Source organism: Macrobrachium nipponense, chromosome 10 (genome assembly GCF_015104395.2).
Source record: "Macrobrachium nipponense isolate FS-2020 chromosome 10, ASM1510439v2, whole genome shotgun sequence".
Classification (NCBI taxonomy): Eukaryota; Metazoa; Arthropoda; class Malacostraca; order Decapoda; family Palaemonidae; genus Macrobrachium; species Macrobrachium nipponense.
Genome location: NC_087204.1, coordinates 2511664 through 2518386, shown reverse-complemented (window position 1 = coordinate 2518386; position 6723 = coordinate 2511664).

The following is a 6723-nucleotide window of genomic DNA, read 5'->3' as shown; positions in this document are numbered from 1 at the left end:
TAGGCGTTTGATGAATTTCTAATATACAATGGAATTCTAATTTTGCTGGTGTGTAAATGACTAATTTCTGGATGGCATGGTCTATTAACATAAATCTCGCAAAATCATTATTATATTTTTTTAATAAATCTCCAATGCTTAAACTTAAGAATTTATCTTTAAAAAAAAAAACAAGTAAAAGTAAGGAAGTAATATCGATAACTCTAGCGAAAATCGCTCAAATGAAAATACTACTAAAAATAGTTTTGAAATAAAAAGGAGTGCAGAATGAAAATATGATAACTGAAAAAAAAAATTAGAAACCTTACTAAAAATAAAGTAATAAACTCATAACAACTGCAAATAGTCAGAGAGAGAGAGAGAGAGAGAGAGAGAGAGAGAGAGAGAGAGAGAGAGAGAGAGAGAGAATTTTACGAGATAATTAATTGCTGTAAAAATGACCTGGTCTGAACAGTGACATAATTAGTGTCAGAGTTCTTCAGACTCAGAATGTTGGAAATTTTTTAACGAAAGCTGACAAAACATAAGGCTTTAAACACATATGAATTATGCCTTATTTAAAAGTATAACGTACCTAAATATATATGTAATATAAGCAATCATGCATGCAATGAAGGAATTTAACTTTATCTGAACATAGTAAAAACTACAGTAAATGATCAATCCGAAATTCTCAAGGCCAGAACAGAGCAGAGTACCCTACCCAACCGTCTGCTTTAAGGATTCACAAAGGCAAAAGCATTTCCCTGGGACATCCGAAATGGAGAAGGATGTCATTGTGAGGAGTAATGAATGGGATCTCTCCTCCTCAGGACAACCGAGTAATTCTTTCAAGCTTGGCAGCTTTTTTTCTCTTCTCTTTTCCTTTGTTTATTTTTTTATTTATTTATTCATTTTTTTTATATCCTGATGACTGAGGGAAGCATAGGAACTTAGACAGTCTGGCATGATATTCGTGCATTTTTTTTTTAAATTCAGGCTAAAGCAAATGGGAAGGTGCACGCTTAAATAGAATAATATACAGAATTTTGGACAAAGGTCAAGCGCTGAGACCTACGAGGTCATTCAGCTCTAGGAGAAACTGACAGTAAGTAGGCTTGAAAGGTGTAACAGGCGGTGAACCTCGCAGCTGCCCTATGAATCAATTGTTAGGAGAGGGTGGAAAGTCAGATGGAAGAAAATGAATATGAAAGGAGGTACAGTGAAAGGAATGAAAGGCGTTGCAGCTAGAGGCCGAATCAACGCTGCAGAGAACCTTAAGTAATGCCTACAATGCACCGCAAGAGGTTGGTGCACGCTTGAATACTCATTTGCAAACAATTGTAAAAGCTCGCGGGCAAAGTAGATTTATGCGTTTATTTCATCGTAAAAAAAAAAAAAAAATTAAACACGAGGCGACAACGGAGAATTTCTACATTTGGTTTTTCATTTGGATCTTACGTTTCACAGTTGTCAAAGCGTTGCCAAAAAGTGTGAGTAAGGCGAGAAGTTCAGAGGGAATTGCGTTAATTAAATATATATATATATATATATATATATATATATATGTGTGTGTGTGTGTGTGTGTGTGTGTGTGTGTGTGTGTGTGTGGGGAAGGGTAAATATTTGCAATCAATATTATCGAAGACTTTTGGGAAGTTATAAACCGACCACCCTACCACCCCCACCTCATCCTTCCCAGCTTCCACCTGACTGTGTTTTGTTCTCTGAATAACTCTAATAACTCCTATATACTCATGTACCAGAAATAATGCTCAAGAGTTCTGTTATTTTACCAACAAGGCGGGATCCGACTTTCGACTTAAGAGGGACAAGTGCAAGATTTTCCCCTCACGCATAAGTTGTAAACATTACATTCCTAACTTAACGTAAATTAAAACGTGCTAAAATCTATGGTCAAATAAAGCATTGTTTCACCAACGAAAATTAAAATGAATACGCTATATTCTATTAGAAATCATTTTTCTGTACTGTTTAACATACACATTATCTGTCTTTAACATTTCCATTCTAATAAATGAATTATAAATATCCTATCCTAAAATTCCTGTATCTTTAACTCAATGCGAAACACCTTTTTCAGACCTATTTAGGCTCTTTCATAGACCTTTCCCAAACCCCAACAACAATAACAATAACAACAACAAAGCAGTTTGTGGGCTTACTCTCTGAGTAAGCGAAAATATACCCGCCAAAAAAAATAAAATAAAACAGATGAAAATAGGAAAGCGTGCCTTTTACTGTACATACAAGGCCCTTAAAACATAATTTAGACAGCGTACCGATCTTCTTTTGTTTACAGCATCGTTGAATGGGCATTACTGATCCTTGTCATATATCTGGAATTCCTGGCTGATCTTGGAAATCATTTAGGTACCTACGAAGGACGAAGAAATTTCCCGTCCCTGGAAGAAATAGCTCCATAAACGACGTGTCAGACCCAGGGGGTTAGCGCAGATGAAGATGTCTTACCGTTCCTTTTTTCTCAAAACAAAAAAAATTCCAGTTCTTTGGTGTTGGAAATAATAAGAAAGTCCGCCCCGGTTACCCAAATACTAATTCTTTTTTAAAGACTTCAGCAGCTGATTAAAAAGGTCTGATGTCTGGTGTCGGATTTGGTATATTCTTTGCATTGTCCAATGCTTTTACGGACAACTAATATTATACTTATTTTAAATTAAGTTCTTATTGATGCTAACGAGACTGATGGACAATCAAATCTTCTAATAAGATTTTAGCAACATTACTTCATAGTTCTGTATAATTTTGCATAACAGACTCAGTAAGATTATTGATTATTTCAATGAAATTACTTCAAGAAAAAGCTTAAGAAGGTTATATGAATAACAGCTTATTTCTTCAACAATGAAAGAAAAATGTAAATCAGACCAAGTAGGTAGTTTATTTGAATAGAAATACTAGTTTGATTACAGATTGTAAATATGACATGGCCTGTTTCAAACAATGTTTCGTAATTACCAAAACAAAAATAATAGCACATTAAACAGCACATTCAATTCGAGTTTTCTTCAATATATATTACAGCTGTTCTCACGGTAATGGAGTGGGGAAAATTATTGCACGTTTTTACTCCAAGTTTCCTGTTCAGCGGTAATACCATCACCTTTTTATTTACACGCCATCACGGGAACCGCCTTCCAGCAAATGATAATAGATTTCTATTTTATGATAGAGAAAATGTAACCTCTGTTGGGCGGGAATGTAAATAGCACAATATTATAAATATCGGGGGGGGGGGCGGGGGGGTGGGGGGGGCGGCGGACGGTGGGTTTAGTTGTTACGCTTACTCGGTGTTATTACCCATTAGCCACTTTTCATAAGTGACGTTTTTATTCAGTTTTAATAGTGTAGCTATATATCTCTCTCTCTCTCTCTCTCTCTCGGTATGTATGTAAAATATATAATTACGTGTGTGTATACATATGTATATACATAAATATGCTATATATATATATATATAGAGAGAGAGAGAGAGAGAGAGAGACGACGAGAGAGAGAATGAGAGAGCTCTTTTTCTATATAGATATATATATATAGATATAGATATATATCTATATATATATTATATATATATATATAATATTATAAGAGAGAGATCAGAGAGAGAGAGCGAGAGAGAGAGAGTATGAGAGAGAGAGAGAGAGAGAGAGAGAGAGAGAGAGGAGAGAGGGAAATGGATCATGAAGTTCGCCGAATCGTGAAATTGTTGATGAAGATATAATAGATACTTGTAGATTGTATTATGATATATAATGTTTAGAATAACGCGAAAGGAAATTATGCTGTAACTGAGTTTTCACTTACTCGGGGAGTAAGCTTACAAACTACTTTGTCATTGTTGTTGTTGTACATGCTGTTGTTGTTCTTGTTGAGGGGGGATAGGAAAGGTCTATAAAAAGCCTAAACAGGTCTGAAAAGGTCTGAAAAGATACAGGAATTTTAGGATAAGATATTTATGGAATATTTATTTGAATGAAAATGTAAAAAATAAATAATGTGCATGTTAAACAATACAGAACAATTATTTCTAATAAAATATAGCGTATTTATTTTAATTTTCGTCGGTGAAACACTATTTGACAGTACATTTTAGCAAGTTTTAATTTACGTTAAGTTAGGAATACAATGTTTGCAACTTATGCGCAAGGGGAATATCTTGTACGTGTTCCGGGTAAGCTGGAGGTCCCATTACGCCTTGCTCAAGCTATAAAATCTTACGCGTGAGATGGAATAGTCAGCTTGTAAACTATAATGATTTTAATGTTACCTGATAAGCAGGACATTTTCTTTGCAACTAAAAACACAGTTAATGAAAAAATTAAAAGAATGAATATCGATTGAATATCAATAAATAAAAATGTATTTAATTTCATTTTAGGTAAAAAATGCCAATGGGTGTGTGCATTGTTATAAAGTGAGAGTGGTAAAATGGGAAGATGTCACAAAATGGACAAGATAATGAAGGCTAGTAAATACACACGCGAATGTTTGACCGCTGTAAGAGAACCTCACCGATGTAAATAATCAATTTCTCTCTCTCTCTCTCTCTCTCTCTCTCCTATTTATGATCTAATGGGCAGTGAGAAGTTAAAATAACCACTAAATAATTATTTAATTGTTAATACGAATGATGAATGTTTTTCATGACGTCATTAGGAACATTAGGGTTTGGTCATTATACTGGATGCCTCACTATATATGGGAGTTCCAATAATGTCAGATTCTATGGGTATCATGGGGATAGCAGCCTGATCGCAATGGGTCATAAGTAATATATTATATATATATATATATATATATATATATATATATATATATATATATATATATATATATATATATATTGGAAGGAGACCCTCTTCCAAACAAGTACTATTATTGAAAGATATTGCTGCATCAGCTGTATTTAATTTGTAAACTATTCTCTATTTTTTTAATAACTACTGATTTCTCTCTCGCCAGCTGTAATAGCAGAGAGAAAGCAGTTATTGGAAAAATAGAGAATAGTCCTTATAAATTAAATGAAGCTGATGCAGCAATACCTCTCAATAATATATATATATATATATATATATATATATATATATATATATATATGATATATATATATAATATATTTGTTGTTTTTTCCTTCACTTACGTCTTTCCCTTTTACGAGTCTATCTCTCTCCAAATTAAGCCACTAACGAAATGGACCGCTCTTGCGAGAGGTTAATGAGTGACATAAATCAGTTAAGTGGATTCACTCTGGTGCAACTTCTCCAGAGATGCCTTGTCTCGGCAGTTACAAGACTCATTTAGGCTCAAAGGAAAACAAGTCGCTTGCGAGAGTCAACCCAAACACACACACACACATACTGACAGACAGAGAAGTTCCTCAATAGACCGAGTTCGATTCCCCGCTCTGCCAACGAGGAGTCAGAGGAAAATTTGTTTCTGGTGATCAGACATTCATTTCTCGATATAACGTGGTTCGCATCCCACAATAAACTGTAGGTCCCGTTGCTAGGTAACCAATTGGTTCCTAGCCACGTCAAAATATCTAATCCTTCGAGCCAGCCCTAGGAGAGCTGTTCATCAGCTCAGTGGTCTGGTTAAACTAAGATTACGTATGTGACAGACAGAGATGCCCTGTGTAGTTAATAATGAGTTTCTGCTTTTCTTGACTGGTGTATAATTTAGAGGTTGAATTTTAAGGCCTTTACCATAAATGAATGGCCAATGAATAATTACATTAACAATACATTTATCCTATACTGATGAGTGAAACTGGGTAAAAGTGGTAATAGAATAACTTTAGATATCATGAATTTGAAATACGTCCATCACATTATTCTAAACTTTCCCATAATTTATCAGAGCGCCAGATACTCCTGGAGTCAAGTATCCATGAAGAACAAGGCGTTACCCGACCTACAGCTTACTCAGAGCGCGTGCTAAAATCTACGATCAAATAGAGTGTTGTTTCAGCAACGAAAATTAGAATAAATACGCTATAATTTACTAGAAATAATTCTTCCGTACTGTTTAACATGCACGTATCCCATAAACTGGAGTGGCTAGACATTTTTTTAATTTATGTTACGGAGTGTAGATATTGGTTCAAAAAAAAAAAAAAAAAAGTTCCAGAAACCTCCTTTCAAAGAAGCTGGGACCATTCATCCCACCGGCATTAAATCCTTACCAAAAAATCTTTATTTGAACCAGACGAATATCGAGGAGCCTCTGAAAGGGCGGTGTTCCCAGATCTCAATCCATTGCACTTATTCAACCGCGTCCCCAGAATCTGGGAGGTTGAGGGAAGAGAAATTCAAGATTTCAGTAAGTATTGCGTGTTCCAAATATGTTTACACCCGTACTTTTGCAATGATATGATTACGGAAGCATATCACTTATTTTAAAGCACTGTAAAGTAAAAACTGTCCTTTAAAAAAATTATAACGATAACTGCATCACAGCTATTAATTTCGACCACGCTAAACCACACAGTTGAATAAACTGAATAAATAAATTCCTAGGTCTTCTGAAATATATGTTTGTGAGATTGAAGTGGACGTGTCAACATTGTAAGCATACGTAAATGAAAGGGTTTGAATATTTACGTGACTCTAGTGACAAGCAATTTCATATCGGACACCGATTGGGCAGGAAACAATGACTGAGAGTTTGAACGCTAATATACAAGACAGACAAATTATGTTA